The following is a 20,590-nucleotide window of genomic DNA, read 5'->3' as shown; positions in this document are numbered from 1 at the left end:
TCAAACTGAAAGACTAATCACATTCGATAAGCCTGCAGTGCACAGAGAGGGACTATGCAATAATGCCATGGAACTCGTGCCACTTGAAACACAGATTGAAACATTTCGTCAAGAAACACCAGTCTACAATGATATGGCATCAGAATGTGCTACCAAAAGACAAATGGAAAGAACAATCCCAACAATTGACAGAACTGCCTCTGGCTACTTCATCAATTTCAACAACTTTTCTGAGGATCAAAGCAACGCCGAAGTGATGCCAGAAACAAAAACTTTGAAGAAAAAGCAACAGCACTCTTTCAACAAATCAAAGAAGTATATCTGGATGCACCATTGATTGAGCATTGGATTATTTCAGGGGTATTTATACTCCTACTATGCCTAATTTTAGTTTTAATTTTAGGAAACTTTATTACAATTCAATGGACACAGCAAGTCAGAACATCAACTTAGTCCTAAAAGAGCACAGATCATCCCACGTGATGAAAAGAGAACTGTCAACAGTAAATGTCACAGCCATTCCAATACCCGTGGGGGTAGTATGGGACAAAACTGACTATGAAATCTATGGTCCGGTCGAAATCTTGAAATATCCTCATCAGTTCAAGGTTTCCTTAAGTGACTTTGTAAAACCAAGTATATTTTCTGATGATTGGGATTTTGAAAGTATTAATAATATGATGTCTGATTTAGTGTTGTCAGCAAGATTTACAGATCATGATTATTTACAAGGTTCGTCTAGTTATGAACAGATGTATTGTTTCTCACATTATGGAGATCATTACTTGCATAAATCTGCACAACCTAGAAATGTTTTTAAATATAACCAATGGGAACATTGTGCTACTCCACCTAAAAGCAGTTCTAAAACATTCTATAAGAAATTCCAGTATGTCTCAGGGTTTAACACAAGTGATGCAGAAACGTTTTAATACAAACTGTTAGATAAAACAGGGTTGAAAACTATGCTGACAAATACTAAATTGTTATATTCAGAAGCATTTTATGAAAAAATGATGACATTTGGTTTTGATTATTGGAGAAATAACATTGAAACAAAATCAATCTGGGGTACAAAAGATTGGCAGGTACAAGGCCTAGAAGCATTATTTCGAGCCTGCATGATCCCAGAATAAATATTGTTCTTAAATGACACAATTCAACAAACAACCTGTCTTGGCCTAGCTAAGATTAAAGACCTTAACCCCTTCGATGCTTGTGACGGAACCATTCCGTCATCAGTCACGGTTGAGCTGTGCTGATGACGGAATGGTTCCGTCACGACCACACCCTGTTCTGGAATGTCCAGCACAGGGTGGGAACTCATGCAGCAGCCAAGGTGTTAACAAACCGTCTATTCCAAAGCCAATACCTGATAATGCAACTACTGATATTGAAATAGACGTATCCAAAATTTTACATCTAAACAGAACAAAAACTGATTGGAAAAAGTGGATAATCTGGCCTATTGACACGAATAACTGTCAAGATAGATTCCTGAATAAAACACAGGGGTTAACAATGACCAGACCAGACCCTAGATACTCCCAGAGACAACATGCAGGGATAGTAACAACATACAGTGTAGGGAAAATGTGCCTTGAATGGCAAGAATCATCCACACTGGCAGAAATTAAGCAACACTTATCTTTACTTAAAGATGGTGCTGATTTGCGCGATTTCATTCTGAGACCTCGCAAACAGCGTCAAAAGCGTGTCATAGCGACCAGTATATATGCAGCTTACAACGAGGCTTGGAAAGTCACACAAATTGAAACAGCTGAAAAAATACGAGAAATTGATCTTATTAATTTGGAAAAATCACTTTCTGTAGTGGACAATGGGTTAATGACTCTGTCCTCCAGAATATATTCACTGGACAGTATTGTATCATCTGCCATAGATATAATAGACAAAGACTTGCTAATGTTACAGCATGGCCAGTCACAATTGCGTTCTATTGTACAGTTAGGCTGGACGCTGCAAAATCTTCGTTCAGGCTATGTGCCTTGGCGTTTAATCAACACAACGTCATTGTTTTCCATCTTTAACCTTATTGATAAACAAATCAGCTTGGCACAGAAAGGAGCAGACTATACAATCCTGAGCATCGAAAAACTTGAGAGATTACCTTTGACAATGTCAGAAAGTCCTGTCATTGAATGGAAAATACACGGGATTATCACAATTCCGATAACAACTTTCCGATTTAGAAATTGCCTTGAATACATACTTACTGGCCAGTATGAACGATTGGGTAAAGGATACATTAAGTCAGCATGGAAATTACCATACACATACACATGCTATAGTGACAGCAACAAAAATGTATTTCTTAGTGGTAACAAATGCAAATATTCACTAAGCGGTATACTTTTGTGCCAAGGTATTAATTTACATGGAGCCTGTGAAGGAAATTCAAACAACCTTTCATGCCACCAACATGTCACACCTGCAACGCAGATAGAGCCTTTCTTTAAGCAGCTCTCGAATGGGAGTTACATTCTAATAACGGATCACAGCTGTTGTGGCCTTTTGCCAGGGAAAGCATATCTCGTAAGTGTAACTTCCATGGTCAAATGCTGTATGCAAGCATTGTTTCCAAACGGCCCTGGAGACACAGAGACTCCCGTATGGCCTCGTTTGAATGTCTCTTCTATACGAATTGATACTTTAAGCAGAATGAAGTCTGTGCCTTTGCAGACAACAGTGCCCATAACGTCATCAAAAGAGACGTGTGATCTCCTAGTTGCAAGGACAACATCAGAGATTCATGACCTTTTATCAACAAATTGCCCCGTGCATTTCACAGAAATGCTTAGCCAAATTCTAAATATGTCAAGTGCCATAGGCATCCCAGGCGTATTTAAGACCATTTTTTCGGGACTGTTAACACCATTCAAAGCAATCCTAGGAATTATTCCTAATTTTGTCCATTCAGTCTTTGGCGGCATACCCCTATTTTTGGGACTTGTAGCAGGCATTTTATTTTTGACCCTCCTGCTCCGATATGGCAAGCCAAAACTCAGACATGACTCCGGCAGGAATGGAAGAAACGATCCCAGCAATACGCTACCGGGACCGAATAACTAGAATCCTTGGATTGGCCAGGCTGAGAGATCTGAACATGACCTGGTTTCTTTCATTCAGACCTATATGGCAGACCTGCATCTTACCTGTGCTTCGATGTATGCTATGCAGAGATGAGTGCGTGCTAGACACCTGTCTTGCACTTCCATCAGCAGTACCAATGGATATCGATACTTTGCTAAGTCCGGTAACGGCTCACGCATTGTGTTGTCCCCAACGGCTACCAATCCTGATGACGGCATTCGTTGAGACTCCTGTGCTACGACTAGGTGGTGACAGTGGAGCAAGAAATAAAAGCAACATCACCCAGGTACGACCTTCTGTGAGCATTGCTCATCCTGACTTTGATGATAGCAATCATTCTCACACCTTCCAAGTTACAGCACTATCGAACTTGGTCGAACTGTCACCTGATTTTGTAGACCAATTTTTTGAGAGCCTGTCTGATATGATGTTCTCCCCTGAACAGAAACAATAATTTTGAAAAGCATTCCGACACACAGCGTTCCCATGCACACTGAATTCGGCCTTCAGTTTTGATCAACAAAAACTGCTGAAAAGCGTTGGAACTCAATTCCCCCGTTCACCAAGAATTTTTTTTTTGAATTGAACATTTTTCAAAATATTTACCTTTTTCTGGCACACAAATTCTTTGCTTAAAGTAGACCTATTCATAAAGAACAGAACTTCTATTTTTAGGTACTTCTAGAGACATAATAACTTTACATCAGCCTCTAGCACATGTTACAGCAAATGCATTCTATGTGATGAAATTATCTCGCCCTTCTTTTCTGTATTAAGAGATATTTCATGTGTAATTAGTTTTTCGCAAAATCATTCACTGATTACATATGCTATGATTTTGAATGATTACTATGCTTAAAGAAGTACAGTACAAATAATTCCATGTATTTCAAATACGCCATTTCAAATGCGAATATGTATTTTGTGGTGGGTAATGTTACAAATGCATCTTATTGCTATAGTTTTTAGTAATTTGATGGACATAAATTCATGGAGTGGGTGTCGCGTTCCAATCTAGGACCTCGATCAACACTGTGACCTTATGCCCCTATACGGCTATAATCCATTTATATCCCTATAATGGCATAAACGATCAAGAGCGATATTTCAGAAACTCGTCTCTGGCCTAACACGATCAGAGCCACATTTCAGAATCTCTTCCTCTGCAGCTCATTAGAGCAAATGACACAGCAGAAGCCACTATCTAAGATTCCTAGATTACACTCCGAGTTCTTCAACAAGATAAAACTCAGCAACCTGGGAAAACCCCGCTTGCTATGTTTTGATTAGTAATAGAACTCTAATGAGCACTGAGAGACGATCACTTCCTAGTGACATCTTTATTGACGTCTTATGTCCAAAAACTTACGTCAAACAAGGCACCTTTCAGGTATAAATATTACCAATGTTGCCTTAAGCAAACGCTGCCTTAACGACATTGATGATAGCAATGGTGTGGTGAACATAGGAGCAGATCAGCTGTCCCCTGCAGAGCCCAGCAGATACAAGCTGCCCACGGACGCTGCCCCTCCTCGCGCTGAGAGAGACACTGTCTTTTCTCCTGCCGAGAAAAATCCAGCTCCGGTGTTTCCAGCCTACTCTTGCGAGTGACTGGGATATCGAGTCCTGGAAGGAGATACAAGACCTCCAACATTCTATTCCAGAGGTATGGTGTTGACTACACCCTTAGAGAGAATTCTTGAAGCAAACCTTGGCAAAACCAACTTAACTAAAACTGCTACTTACTTACTCCCTCCCAGGTATTAGGCTTAGGTCAGGTACACTGGGGTAGGCGTAGTTAGAAGCACCAGTTGAGTACGTTAGCTAAATGTATATATGAATTTATATATTTTATTCATTTTAGCCATTGTATGGCTAAGAAACCATATCAATGCTTTTACAGTATTATTTCGCAATCCTCATTTTACTGTACGCACTTTTTATAATAACTAGTCTTGCAATTGTGGCAATTCATTTCTCTTGCACGAGAAGAAAGACTGTTCAATAAATAATACCTTTTTATTGAAAACGCCCATCTCTCTATTCTCTGCATCTTGGTGAAAGTAATCTGCACAACTGACTGAGTAAAATAACTGTCTATTGTTTCACACGACTCTAGAGATTGACTCTTATTCTAAGGAGCAAAGTTGTCATGTTTATGCGGTTGTTGGAAAACTGAATCCCTTCTTGTCTGTACCAGGGAAGCTGATCACTTCCTATTCAGTCAAGAAAGTTTCCAGTGACCTCTGAGCTAGTTGGTAACAAACCCAATTAAGTTTAGCATAGTCAGTAGAGACCTGGAAGACCGCACTTCTACGTCCATACTATTGTTTATGTTATTCCAATGCGCAGGGCCTATTGGGAAAATAGGAACTACACTACAGGAGCTCCAAGGTACAAAACATTCCCATAGTCCAGGCAGGATAATATTAGTGCTTGAACCATTATACTTCTCGCCTGGAAGGGAAGGAGGGGAATAAATTTGTGAAGCATTCTCATCAATCCTTAACAGATTGCTGAAAGTGCTGTTGGCTGGTACGTGAAATTAAGGGAGCTGTCAAGCCACATACCAAGGCTCTTTATCTGTGGCTTCGGGGGGGGGGGGGCGGTGCGAGGCCCAAGCATGATGGCCACAGGGGGACAGAGGCAATGGGTGATGAATTACCCAACAGCATGATCTCTGTTTTGTCTCCAATGAGTCGAAGGTAGGAGAGCTCCATCCATCCAGGGGCCCAGGAGGCTAGATGAACCCTCAGCGTGGTGTAAAGACACCACTAGCTGGGTGTCATCTGCATAGCTGACGATCTTAATACCAAATGAATGGACGACTTCTGCCAGAGGCCTCCTGTAGATATTAAAGAGCGTCGGGCTTAAGGCCGAGCCCTGCGGATTCCCACAGCTCAGAGGTAGTCTAGAGGACACCACATCTCCCTCAAAAACTTGAAAGCAGCGGTCGCTGAGGAATGATGAAAACCATGCCAGTGCAGCGCCCGACACTCCAATACTCTTGAGTCGGTGGGTCAAGATGGTATGATTGACTGTGTCGAGCACGGCACCGAGGTCCAAGAGGATGATGGCAGCCACTCCTCCCTCATCCACCAGCTTCCTTGCCTCTTCTGTTACCATCAACAATGCAGTTTCCATCCCATGGTGGGGGCGAAAGCCTGTTTGTGAAACATCCAGCAGATTGTTGGATTCTAGATGATTAATCAAAATGTTGTTAATATGTTTTTCCAACAATTTGCTCAACCATGTCAGAAGAGAGATTGGGCGGTAGTTGGATAGATTAGATTGATCCAATCTTGACTTCTTCAAGAGAGCCCTAACCATTGCACATTTCCAAGAGGGGGGGACTGTGCTAGATATGAATGAGCAGTTCAAGACAGCAAGGACCATTGTGCGGACGGATTTGATGACCGCAATAAGGTGTTGTGGTGGGGCAGGGTCCAGTCGGGAGCCTAAGGTCACCTTGGAAATTACAAGATCTAATGTATCTACATCTAGAAGCTGAAATCGTTCCAACACAAGGACAAAAATGAGAATTGTTAGCATAAATGTTCAAGTAATCCGGCATGTGAAAGGCGATCTAGGTAGTAAATGTGTTTGTAGTGCTCAAATGGTGGGATCTAAAGAGAAGGTAGAATGTAGAAAGAAGTATGTCCAAACTTAGGATCTGCTCTCTAAATATCGTGTGTCTTAATGACTGGAAAAAAAGAGGGAGGCTTGCCGAGTTTGTAAAAGCCGAACAGATGGACATCTTATGTTCGCAAGAAACACATTTACCATGGGGGAAAAGGCATTGGTTAAAACTAACTGGTTAAGAGATCCTTTCTTGCTCTTCTCAGACCTGACTATAAGGGGTGTGGCTATCATAGAGAAGGTGGGCTTAGGTCGGGTTAAGAGATCTAGGGCAGATATCATGGGCAGATGGGCAGTGTGTGAATTGAATATAGGCATTACGATTTGTGGGCTATATAGGTCCAATCAGGACGACCCTGGGGTTTTTGAATGCATGGAAAAAGAGTTGATTGGGTGGCCAGCCCCTCTCGTGGACTGCGGGGATTTGAATATTACTGCAGATTTTGGGGGGAACAGTATATGTTGGTCGTAAGCCCAGGGTCTATCGTGCTATCTGTTCCATGATGCAATCATATGGATTAACTGATGTATGGGGGAATAAGGAACCACTAAACCCTGGGTTCACATACTTCTCAGATCCATTCCAGAAGTATACTAAGCTGGACTATTTATTGATTTCCGCCACAGAGATCAGTAGGGCTAAGATTCGGAAATTGCCAAAGATAATATCAGATCATAACTCCCTGATACTTCTTTAAACTCCCCTAGGTTAGTTAAGAAGCATAGACCCTGGACATTTGATAGGAAATTAGTAGCAGATAATGCTTATCTAGAGCATATTAGGATCTATTCTCAGGGGTTCTTCGACGCAAACAGGTTTAGTGCTTCAAGAAGTACCGTTTGGGATAGCTATAAAGCGGCATTTAGGGGGGAAACCATCAGCTATGCTGCTCAAAATTGGAAAAAGACCCGCCTAGAAAGACAGGAATTAGTGAATAAACTGATAGAAGCAGAGGAACAACATGGGAAGGATATATCGCAGGGTAGGGAGGGGGCAGACAGCCAAGCAAGGCTAAGTTCTATTAAGGCGGAGACCAATAAACAAATAGCAAAGAAAGCAGCCCTCGAATCCCAAGTACAAAAAGGTAGGCTTCATGAAACAGGGGAGCAGGCAGGTAGAGCGCTCGCACTGCGTATTAGACAATCTGCATCCAAAAATGGTGTAACCCGTATTATAGAACAGGGCCAGGGCTATGACTAGCCTCTGGAAAACTTGAATGTGTTTAAGAGGTACTATCAAACACTTTACCAGGAGGAAACAGCAGCAGAGATACCAATAGGAGAGTGGGGGGAGTCAGGTGTTAGATTGGATCAGGAGGACAGGGATACTCTTGAAAAGGATATCATTCTAGCTGAACTATTAGGAGCCTTACAAGATCTAGCATCGGGCAAGGCGGCAGGCCCCGATGGTTTACCCCTGGAAGTATATAAAAAGGTATCAGAGGAAACTACCCCTATCGTCCTCGATCTATTTAATGGAATTTTAAATACGGGCAAAATACCGGAGTCATGGTGCAATACTAATATAGTGGTGTTCCATAAAAAGGGGAAGCCAGAAGAAACCCCGGGTTCCTATAGACCCATATCCCTTATCAACACAGATAATAAAATCTATGCAAAAATCTTGGCGGTCCGGTTGGGGAGGATCATTGGGGGTCTGGTCTCTCCCTGGCAGCATGGTTTCATTCTGGGTCGAGGCACCACGGACCACATAAGACGAGCAATTACTCTGCTTGATATCCATGCTGCTGGGGAGGGGGGATGGCAATGGTCCTCCTCGATGCAGAGAAAGATTTTGACCGTGTAAGATGGGATTATTTGTGGGGGGTGATTGAGGCAAGGGGGTTTGGACCAAGAATCCGTAAGGCTATTCAAGCAATGTATATAGATCCAGTTGCTTAGATCCAAATGATGGGTGAAAGCTCAGAGAAGATATATATAACAAGAGGGACAAGGCAGGGGTGTCCCTGTTCACCCATCCTATTTACGCTTTATATAGACTCATTAATACAGCGGATAATGGACAACCCTTTAATAAAACCAGTAATTACAAAAGGCTTTGAGACCAAAATCTTGGCATATGCCGATGATTTGGCAGTCATCTCTCTAGGACCGGATGTGGCCCTACAGGTATTGGTTGATATTACTAAGACATTTGGCAGACATTCAGGATACCGTCTAAATGCAGAAAAGACACAAGTGCTCTGCTCCCGGAATATACCTAAATTCGACTCGAGGTTTGTAGACTCAGCGGTATACCTAGGGGTAACGATTAATGCTCAACCCGAGTATAATATTAGGCACAACTTTACCCCTATAATGAAATCCATGGAGGCAGATTTGAAGAGGATGGACACACTACATTTATCAATAGTAGGGCGTGCTAACGTCCTTAAAATGACCATGCCCCCAAAGATCTTATATTTGTTTCGGGCCATTCCATTCATAATAGATGAAAAAATCATTAAAGCACTAGAAGCCATATTTATGAATTTCTTAGGGCAATATGGAAAGGTGAGGAGATCATTAAAATTTATGTCATTGCCGCAGGAAAGAGGTGGTCTGGGGATACCCAACATAAGGTATTATCACTGGTCCTGTTTACTGACCCACATGGCAATTTTATTCGATCCGGTGGATAAGGGACCGAATACCCCATAGAGGAACGTTAGCTCTCCCTCAATTTATGAAGTGTTACTAGGTAGGGAGGCAACCAGGGTACTACTAAGAAGGACGGGGAGAAGGTACAATAAGAAAAGTAGATATAAGACAGACATTAGAAAGTATATGGAGGGTCTGGTCAGCAGTACAGAAATGTTTGGTAATTCCTAAATTTAACCCTCATACCCCATTGTGGAAGTCAGGGTTGTTCCCTAGTCTATGTAGGGACGGCATGTGGAAACACTGGGAGAGACAGGGTATTTGTACACTGGGGGATATTATGGTTAGGGGTGAGATCAGACCCATAGAAGACTTCCAACAGAGATATCCCTTGCTGGGTAATCAAGACTTTAAGTATAATCAAGTTGCACATACAATCAAATCTAAAAGGCCCGTATTGTTCTAGGTAAAAGGTGTAGTATTCTGGATTATCTGATGGGCGGAGGATGGAGAATCAAAGGTATATATCTAACATTAATGGAGAAAATCCAGGATGATATGGGGAAAACGGAGACTGCATGGGCCTCAAGACTGGAAGACCCCGATGTTGACCTGGATAGGGCATTGCAGTTGGACAAAAGGTTCTTGCGTTCCTCCAACTTAAAAGCACAACATTTTAAAACGCTTTTTAACCTATATTATATGCTGGCTAAATTATTTGATAGGGAGAAGAGGGAGGATAATAGATGTCCCAGATGTTTGGAGGGTCCTGCGGATCTCACACACAATTTTTTTATCAGTGTGAAAAACTTAAGATGATTAAAAAGGAGATTGAGGCTTTCTGGGAGGGGCTGCTAGATATCAAAATATATCTATCCCCAACACTGATGATTTTAGGCTGTGAAAGTAATCTTGCTCTAAAAGCTGAGACGGAGGCTCTGGTTTTTATATCAGTAGCAGTGCTTCGTATTTTGATTTCAGCCGCCTGGAAAGATACAGTGGCACCATCTTTCCAGATGTGGTTGACCAGACTCTTAGGTATGCATAATCTAGAGGCTGCCCTCTACGAGATTAAGGGCAAAAGGGTAAGGGAAATGGGTCTGAAGGTCTGGGCACTGGTGGCCACTTGGAGGGACACAAGGCTGTAGAAGTAATCATATGCTGCTGAATTATAAAATAGGTGCTATCTATTTTACATTGCCCATTTTTTGTATAACCCCCATGTCTATTTTATGAGTTTTTATTCATGATATCCCTCCATTTTAAGGTTTCAATGGATTTTATGTTCTTTTATTGTCGGATGCACTGTATTTAAAATGAATTTAATGTTTTTGTACTCTGCCAATCATTTAACAATAAAAAATTATAATAAAAAAAAGGACAAGGCCTCCTGTCTCAGTTTCCACGGGGTCAGGTGGATTGAGGGGGAAAGCTGTATAAATAGCTTGGATTTTTTGATTGAAGAAGACCATTAAGTTATTACGTACTTATAAAGGGGGTCCCCGTAAGGAAAATAAGTTGTGTTACAAAACCAACATGTGATAATTCAGACACTTTAGAAAGTGTTTGTTGGTTCCCAAGGCTTTACGTTTAGGTTTTGGCATCCCTTATTGAAACATGTGATTTATCACTAATTTTCCCTCCCAGTGCTCTTACCACATGAGTTTAATCAAAGAGTTTAATTAAAAGGTTTTGTGCCGATCTCTACCCCCGTGTTTGTATGAGGCCCCCCATCTCATACTCCTGCAGTGGAGCCACTCAAAGACATCGCCTATCACAATAATTATCAGTGGATCCGACTCCAGTTGGGTCCTTTTAAAATTGCTTGATATAAGTATAGGACTTTGTCCTACTTTACTGGTTTTTCTTTCTCCTCTGTAGTTGTTTTGAGATTTATCTTCCCGGCGAGCGACCTGTGACTAACCCACAGTCCTTTGCTGTTCTACATCGCGAGCTCAAGTGGGCCACGATTCCATGGTAACCCTATTATATTAGTATTCTATTTCTCATCATAGTCTGAATCTACTGACTATGTTGTATTACCCATTAATTTACTGTTATCAATTTATCTAACAGGATTGCCCCTCACTCCCCCTGTCGTTTTTGTCCTGATGAAGACCCCATTTAAGGACTGAACTCAGCCTACATATAGGGGTCGAAACGTCGACGGTGTCTCTCAGCAAACTTCCGGCACTTGCCCTCTACAGTTTAGTACTGACTGTGTGTCCGTTGAAAGTTTTTTTGAAAAATTATTAATCATCATATGCCTTTATATACTAATTGGCTCATGCATTTGTAATTGTTTTTGATGTTGTTGGTATTTTTTGTACTTATCACTCACAACTGTGTTCATTCCTTCCTCACAAACCCCTCCCCCGAGCACTCCTCTTCACCTCTCCCCCTCTTTGTCGGGGCACAATTTGCAATAATTGCATAAATTTCCTTTAAAGTATCACTGCAAGGTTTTGTTAATAAATTACAATACTTACTTCTGAAAGTATTTTTTTATGTTTCCTTGTTTCCTTTCTAAAGTGTCTGAATTATCACATGTTGGTTTTGTAACACAACTTATTTTCCTTACGGGGACCCCCTTTATATGTACCAGATACCGCCCAGGTCCCCGTGACTGCTTGGGTCAAACCCCTCTTCTTGTAATGCATTAAGTTATTACAGCGTGACAATGCTCCTTCCCTCGGTGTGGACTTTTGAGGAGGGGTAATGCATGATTTTGCTATCCGAAAAATCTCTTTTAGAGAATTAGCAGCTATTCTCATTTTAGTCTAATAAAAGTGTGCTTGTTCTGTTTTAATCTCGGCTTTGTGCAGCCTGATAGCTTTCCTAAAATCATCCTTCCTGTGTTGCAAGGGATCCTGTCTCCAGCTCCTTTCTAATCTTCGGCAGGATAGTTTTAACGCTCCTAGTTTAGGAGAAAACCATGGAGCAGTGTTTTTCCTATTTTTAGTTAAGATGAAAGTTTTAGGGAGAATTACATCAAGGGAATCCTGGATCCAGCTATTAAAATTATTATTCGCCTCATTAATAGTGATTCCCTTTAAAGGTTTTGAGGCCTCAAGAGCTGTCTTCCATTCTGCCAAGTGAAGGCTCGACCATTTCCTACACCGAGATGCGGTTTGTTTCTGAACTGACAAGGTAGTATTCGTAGCCCAGAGTAGAGGGATTAAATGGTGGTCCATCCAGAGAAGTGGGATGGGGATCCCTGTACTCAAGTTGTCCAGGTTACAAAAACTGGGTCCAAGAGGTGTCCTTTATCATGTGTCAGGAGGGAGCCTTTTTGATTAAGATCAATCGCCATGAAGGCTTTATAGAAGACTGCTAGCTGTAGGATTGTATGGATCATCTTAATGTATATTGAAGTCCCCCAACACTGTTAAGTTCGCCGAAGCCAAAGCTGAGTTTACAACTAGATCAATGAGTTTAGGAATAAATAGTTTTAGGGCTTCTGTAGGGCGGTAGATCAGCAAACCAGTAAAAGTGCTAGTGGGCGTATATTCTACAGAGAAATCCATGCTTTCACAGTCATCAAGCATAGATGTTAAAGTTCGGCACTTATATATATCCTTATAGATAATTGCTAGCCCTCCACCTCTACCAGAGGTATGGTCAGTTCTACATAGTTCATAGCTTGAGGGGAGGGCCTGAATAATATCTGGGTCATTCCCAGTCTGTAACCATGTCTCTGTTAAAAACAGAACGTCTAATTTATGTTCTTCTATCAATAATGCTATTTCAGTGCAGTGTTTTGGCAATGACCTGCAGTTTAGGAGAGATATGTTTCGTGATCTGGTGGCCGTGAGTTCCCGATTTATGTGAACTAATGGCTTTTAATGATAGTGTAAGTGACAACAATATAGATGGAGATTTGCAGGGCTTAGAGTATAAAGACATTCCAATTTACCTTCTGGTTTCAACTCATGTAGGCGGTACGAGCTGTAAATTAGTAGATTTCCAAAGAAAGGGCCAGGGTTTATGGCCCCTGGACCCGACCGGGCGCAGATGGTCTTGCCTTTGGCGCGCCATCAGCGCGCCCGCTGCGCGCGTCCGCGGGGCATTATAATCATTCTCTAAGAAATAGATTAGGTCGCTTGGAGAGCGGGAGGGTCACCCTGCCAAGATGGCCGCACGCAATAGCCCAACCAGGAAGTGCCGGGCTCTACAATCTCCCTCCACTCAACCAGCACAAAAGCAGCTGTAGTGGACAGGGGAGTCAGCGAGCAAGGGCCACGATGTAAGTACAAATGTCAGGTCCCAGAAATTAGTTTAAAAACAGTTTTCATTCAGTGCAGATATTAAAATACAACCATTCGCAAATTCAGATTTTAGATTCAAAACGCTAGCGCAGCAAAGCGGACAAAATGTCTGCCTTCAGTTCCAGCGTGTCAGCCCCATTGCGTGGTTTAAATATTCCGGATCGCCTGGAGAGCTGGAGCGTCACCCTGCCAAGATGGCCGCCCGCAATAGCCCAACCAGGAAGTGCCGGGCTCTACAATCTCCCTCCACTCAACCAGCACCAAAGCAGCTGTGGTGGACCGGGGAGTCAGCGAGCAAGGGCTGCAATGTAAGTACAAATGTCAGTTCCCAGAAATTAGTTTAAAAACTGTTTTCATTCAGTGCAGATATTTAAATACAACCATTCGCAAATTCAGATTTTAGGTTCAAAGCTCGTCTGAGCATACCCTGCCACACTTATGGCGGCCAAAAGCGGTACAAAAGGGGGTGCTGATGGACGGAGCATCTGAATCAATCAAACACTCCCACCCAGTCAAAAGATCTGGGTTTAATCCATCACAGTTCTTTATCCCACTCTGCCACCCCAGTTCAGACATGGCTATATACAAATCAGTCTGACCCTGTGCCTCATGGGAACAGTCCAGCCCGAACTGCCAAACCATGTCTTCCCTGGACCGGAAGCAAGCTTCCGAGGACCGGTTTCTGGCATTCCAGCCGTCTTCAGCCCGGCTTGCTTGAATCCAGTGGCAAAGTGATTCAGATGCTCCGTCCATCACCACCCCCTTTTGTACCATCCAACCATGGAGCAGATACCATCAGGGGTGCGACATTGTATTTATGCTTCTATTGAGTGTTCTCCACCGATACTTCTTTATTCCACTGCCATGGGCAATGTTTCCCCCATGTTTGTCAATGTCTTACGGGCTTTAGTTCCCTATGGACTGCACTACACTGTTTGAAGCGTCTCCCTTTTTTCTCACTTACATTCCTAAAAAAGCCTGCTTTCTCTTTCTTATTACAGAGCGGCTACTCCTATTCAGGGATCATTAGTGGGACTAGTTTGCACACCACCTCCAGGAATAGTATTGCTTGGGTATCTGATTCACAGGCAAGGAATCTGTTACATTATCCTTGCTATATCACTTTAATGTTTGGAATGTTTGTACACTCATGATCCATGTCAGAATGTTGTACTGACCCTTCATGATTAGCTTTAGATGTGCACGCAACTCGGAGATTTCTCTCAAGAATAAATCTTCTTAAAGACAACTCTTTTTCCGTGTTTTTATACATTTTAAAAGCGGCGACGAGGGAAGAAAGGACCCATCACTGTCTTTATCATTATTTTGTTCATTTTTGTTATTCTTTCAAAAAACGGAAACCATCTATTTTTCAACCCGTGTGCAACTTAATTTATTTTTCAAGCATGATATGCTGAAGGATTTCTCTACAAGACGCTGTGAAAGACGCTTCAACAAAAACGAAAACGCTGTGTAAATGCCTCAACAAAAACGCTGTGAAAGACGCCTTGAAGGAACTGCCTGCCACTGTTTCAAGAAGACGTTAATCTTCGCCTTGTCATTTACGAAGGTACGGCAATGTTTGAGAGAGGCGTCTGAAAGAAGCGTGTAGCGTGAAACTGCTGTCTTAAACGTGCAAAAGCGGCATTAACATTATCGAGTGAAGCAAATTAAATCCTTGGCATTTTACAAAACCTTGCACGAGGCGTGTATATTTTTAAACACATTACCTCGCTCGTGGATGCGCTGTGTCTACTTGATTCCAACGGCAAGCTCCAGGAAACACACGGATGACGCGCAATGCATTCTGGGACCCGCAATGCATTCTGGGGCGCGTTGCTTAGCAACTCTTCGATCTTTATTTGAATTAACTATTTACATGCTACAAATTCATTAAAAACTCGTTTTTAACTGCATTTTACCTACAATCAACACGCAATAAGAGGAATAAGACTACGGTGACTACTTTTATTTTGTTAATTTATTTTTTTTTTCTCTTCTTTTCTTCAAAATTATATATATTGGCTTACAATTAATATTATGGAAACCAATACCATTTTAGCTCCTCCTAAATTCTTACAGGACCCTGGTATTCCTCCTATGAACTGGGAGGATTGGCGTGAATGATTTGAAACATATTTAGAAGCCATTGGTGGAGAGGTATTTTTAGCTTCACGCAAATTAGCTCTACTTAAACACAGCCTTGGTGTAGAAGGTAGAAAAGTATTAAAAACATTACCCTTACTGTCCAACAAAGTTACGTCTAAAGTATGTGATGTTGGTGATGAAGACCTTAGTGATGAAGAAGTTGTGTTTGATTCTTCAAAAATTGAGACATTTTCTTTCCAATACTAATAAGAATACCATGTCATACAATAAACCTATGTCATACAATAAACCATCTTCTAGCAAGTCACAAAGTTTTAACAAACAAATGTGCTTCAGGTGTGGAAATTCAAAACATTCTTCAGAAAATTCTTGGTGTCCTGCATCTAATGTTACATGTTTTAAATGCAACAAGACTGGCCATTTTGCAAAAATATGTAGATCTGACAATCCTAATGCTTGGAAAAATTCTGTCAACTATATTGATCAATTTAATCACTCTGATAGCGATACTGACATAGAAGTTATGCCTATTTGGAATGAGGTCAACCATGTTGATGATGAAATTCAACCTCCCAAGTGTGATATCATAATCAACGGTCACACGTTAATTCTTTGGGCTGATTCCTGTTCATTATATACCATAATTGACAAAAATATGTGGGAAGCTTGTGGCAAACCTAGTCTCATTTGTTCTCAAAGAACACCTGTAGGTTATCTGGGTATCAAATTACAAGTTATTGGATGTTTTGTATCTGAAATTATTTTCAAAGACAGGAATACTTCAGGTACTGTCTACGTTGTAGAAAAAGGAAGAGCATTATTAGGATGGAAAGAAGTATGGAATCTTGGTATGACTCTTGATCCCAATCATCCGGATAAAATAGTATTATCTCCTAATTGGCACAAAAGAGAGTCTGATATAGTTTTACTAACTCAAGATGATGCCGGGTTAGAATGGCACAAAAAATTTCCTGATTTATTTATTACAAAATTAGGGTGCCTTAAGAAATTTGAACATCGCATTATTCTCAAACCAGATTGCACTCCCATTGTGCACAAAGTACGCAATGTTCCTTTGGTGTTAAGATCCCAGCTTAAAGTAGAACTGGATCGTTTGTGTCAACAAAATATCATTGAACCTATCGAAGCATCAGATTGGCTTAGTCCAGTAGTTTTGGCACGAAAACCCAATGGAAAATTGCGCATGTGTGTGGATTTAAGAGATTTAAACAAGAATATTTGGGTAGATCGCTATCCCTTACCCAATATTAACGAGATGGTTGCTTCTGTCAGAGATGCTAAGTATTTTTCGTCCATTGATTTGTCAAATGCTTATCATCAGATAAAATTACATCCTGAGTCTCGTCATTTAACGTCCTTCATTACTCCAGAGGGAGCTTTTCAATTTTTAAGAATGCCTTTTGGTTTGTCTTCTGGATCTGCTGTCTTTCAGAGAGTCATGACTAGAGTTCTTGAAGGTATACCTAACATGTTAGTTTTTCAAGATGATGTATTAGTGTGGGGTGAAGACAGAAATATGCATAATGAAAACTTGAATGATGTATTAATTAAACTTCAGAATGCTGGTTTCACGGTTGCTGCTGAAAAATGTAAATTTGCCACTAATGAAATTGAGTATTTGGGACATACTCTATCTGCGCAAGGTGTTAGGCCAAAGAAAAATCTATTAGATGCTATCAAGAATGCTCCATCTCCGTCAGACAAAGACCAACTTCGCTCATTTTTAGGGCTCGCGGAGTATTATTCCAAATTTGTGCAAAATTTTGCTTCCAAGGTTTTTTGCTTAAGATCTTTAATGAAAAAAGGTGTTAAATTTGTGTGGAGTTCTGAATGCCAATCAGTTTTTCAAGACGTAAAAAAAGAGATAATAGATGCTGTTGCACTCAAACCTTTTGATCCCAACAAGAAGTCCATCATTGTTGTTGACGCTAGTGCATATGGTTTAGGAGCGGTTTTGATGCAAGGTAAGGACAAATCGGAATGGGTGGTAGCTTTTGCTTCCCGTACGTTGAAGGGCGCTGAACCATCGTACTCTGTTATTGAAAAAGAAGCTCTTGCTTGTTTCTGGGGTGTAAATTACTTTAGAAATTATGTATGGGGCACTAATTTTGAGTTAAGAACTGACCACAAACCTCTTGTTGATATATTTTCAACCAAAGGTGCCGGGAAAGCTACTCCTAGAATTGCGAAGTGGATTTATAAACTACAAGAGTATGATTTTTCTATGAAGTATGTACCAGGCATTAAAAATGTTAATGCGGATTGTTTATCCCGTCTTCCTATTTGTAGTGAGGATTCCGCATCTGACCAAGATGAGGAATGGTCAGTAGCTTCCATTCAAGAGGTTTGTAGTGGTGTCATTGATGAGATAGAGTGGAAAAAAGCTGTTGAAGACGACCACATTTTGAAAGAGGTAATTGTACGATTAACCTCACCATGCAAAAAATTTTCATGGAGCGATTGTGAGTTATCTGAATATAAAACTGTGTGGCCAGAACTTTCTTATAACATAGAAACAGGTATAGTCAGAAGGGCAGATAAACTTGTTGTACCATCTAGTTTACGTGATAGATTGCTTGATCTTGTTCATGTAGGACATTCGGGAATGTCCGGAATGAAAAGAAGGTGCCGTTGTGATTTTTGGTGGCCTGGTATGGATAAAGATGTGGAAAGACGTGTCAGAAATTGTCCAGCATGCACATGTAGTGATAAATCTCACGTTTCTCAAGAATCTCACATTAGTTCTGTTGCATTTCCTGATAAACCATGGCAGAGATTAGCTATGGACATTTGTGGTCCGTTTAGTTTTGGCAACATTGTTGGGAAATTTGCCATTGTTTTAATGGATTATTACAGTAAGTGGCCTGAAGTAGCATTCGTGAAGGAGATTAAAGCTTCTAATATTGTCAATTTTTGTGATGAACTGTTTCATAGAGAGGGTTTTCCTGAAACCATCACCACTGACAATGGTCCACAATTTGTAGCCAATGAATTTCAAGCATACTTACGTTCGTGTGGTGTGAAACACATAACCACTGCTGTTTATTGCCCTAGAGAGAACGGCATGGTTGAGAGATTCAACCGGGTATTGAAGGAATGTTTACAATTGGCTGCGTTTGAGGGTGCTGATTGCAAACTTGCCGTCAAAGATATGATTTGGAGCTACCGCAATACTCCACATTCTGCAACTTTGATATCACCTTTCCACCTTCTTAAAGGCCGTTCTGCTGGCAATAAGGTAACCCCCGCTTGGATGCTTATTGCCTCTAGCCCTGTTCTTAAAAAGAGTCTGGGTGACAGAATGCAAGTGTATCAACAGAAATATGTGGATAGACACAACAGTAGAATTAAGAGGATGGAGAGACCTTTTCTTATAGGTGATATTGTCAGATCGTCCCGTTTTGGTTTGTCTAAGGATGGTTCTTCTAAATGGTCTCATCCAAAAAAGGTGCTGAAAGTTATGGGAAATTGTGTTCTGTTAGATGATGGTCGCAAGTGGAATTTGTGTAACGTTGTTTTATGCAATGAATTAGAACGAAAGTTATGGTTAAGTAGAAACTGTGATGTTTCCACATCCAAACCCAACCCAGGCGATTTTCCTACACCCAAATCCAATCCAAATGTGGTATCACCTAATGTTCCTACCTTACCAACCGTGTCAACTGAAACATCTTCTCCATGTTCAAGGAGATTATCTGGGAGGATTATTGTAAAGCCTGTTAAGCTCAATGATTATATGTTGTAACTATATCGCTGCTATTTTTGTCTTGAATATGTGTTTCAAATTATTATTATTTCTTTTTTTTTTTTCTTAGAAGAGAAGATGTGTTACATTATCCTTGCTATATCACTTTAATGTTTGGAATGTTTGTACACTCATGATCCATGTCAGAATATTGTACTGACCCTTCATGATTAGCTTTAGATGTGCACGCAACTCGGAGATTTCTCTCAAGAATAAATCTTCTTAAAGACAACTCTTTTTCCGTGTTTTTATACATTTTAAAAGAATCTGCAGCTAGATGTCTCTATCAGAATAATAAGTTACTTACCTTTGGAAACACCTTATCTGAAAGAGACTGGATCTATCCTCCCCATTCTGCAAACTGGTTTCTCTTTTTGTCTACAAGCTCTTTCTGGGGATTCTAATGCTTTCCATTAGGACGTACTAATTGTTTTGACATAAAGATGACTGTTTTTGAGCACACTGTTTCCATAGGCAGTTTCTATTGGTGGCTCTGTGTTTTTGGCACAGAAAAGTGTAATTGAAGAAACTGATGTCAGCATGTCAGGGGAGGGCCTATTATGGACTCCGCCGTCATCACATCTTGTGGATGTTGTCGCTCATCGCCCTCTACCAATGAGCAGAGGTACTGCTTTCGAAAACATTTCAGATCCAGTCTGGTGCCTCAGGAGAATTCAAAGGTAAGGAATCTGCAGTTGGATACTGTCTCTACAAAATAAGGCGTTACCGAAGGTAAGTAACTTATTCCTTTGTCTGAGGAACAAGGCTTCAAATATTTCTTTGTAGCTGTGGTTATGTGTGTGCTTTCACCAGGGCAACAGGAAATATACATTACATTTTGTGGCAGAATTACTTCATCATTTTTGGTCATTTTTTAACTTGTTAACACTGTCTGGGCATTAGTTGTACCTCATTAATACCAGTCTAAGACCGAAATATAGCAATAAGCTACAGAAAGTTGACCAGTCAACCTTTGCAAATGGCCATCCACTGTGCGGCAAAACGTGTTGCTGAGTTTATAGTTACTTTTGAACTGTTTGAGCTAGAAATAAATGACTTTTTTGTTAAAATCTGCAGTTTATGTGGCAGATGA

At 40.9% G+C, this 20,590-nt stretch overlaps 1 protein-coding gene across 1 annotated transcript in view; it reads left to right on the top strand.

The window, feature by feature from the left end:
* LOC147693352 (transient receptor potential cation channel subfamily M member 2-like) overlaps positions 1 to 20,590 on the top strand; it is a 3,804,886-nt gene that overhangs the window by 3,519,548 nt on the left and 264,748 nt on the right. The gene's annotated exons all lie outside the window — the stretch shown is intronic.

The sequence above is a fragment of the Lissotriton vulgaris genome, chromosome 8 (genome assembly GCF_964263255.1).
Source record: "Lissotriton vulgaris chromosome 8, aLisVul1.2, whole genome shotgun sequence".
Taxonomy (NCBI): Eukaryota; Metazoa; Chordata; class Amphibia; order Caudata; family Salamandridae; genus Lissotriton; species Lissotriton vulgaris.
Note: the sequence above shows the minus strand (reverse complement) of the source record. Positions and strands in the feature narration are given on the sequence as shown.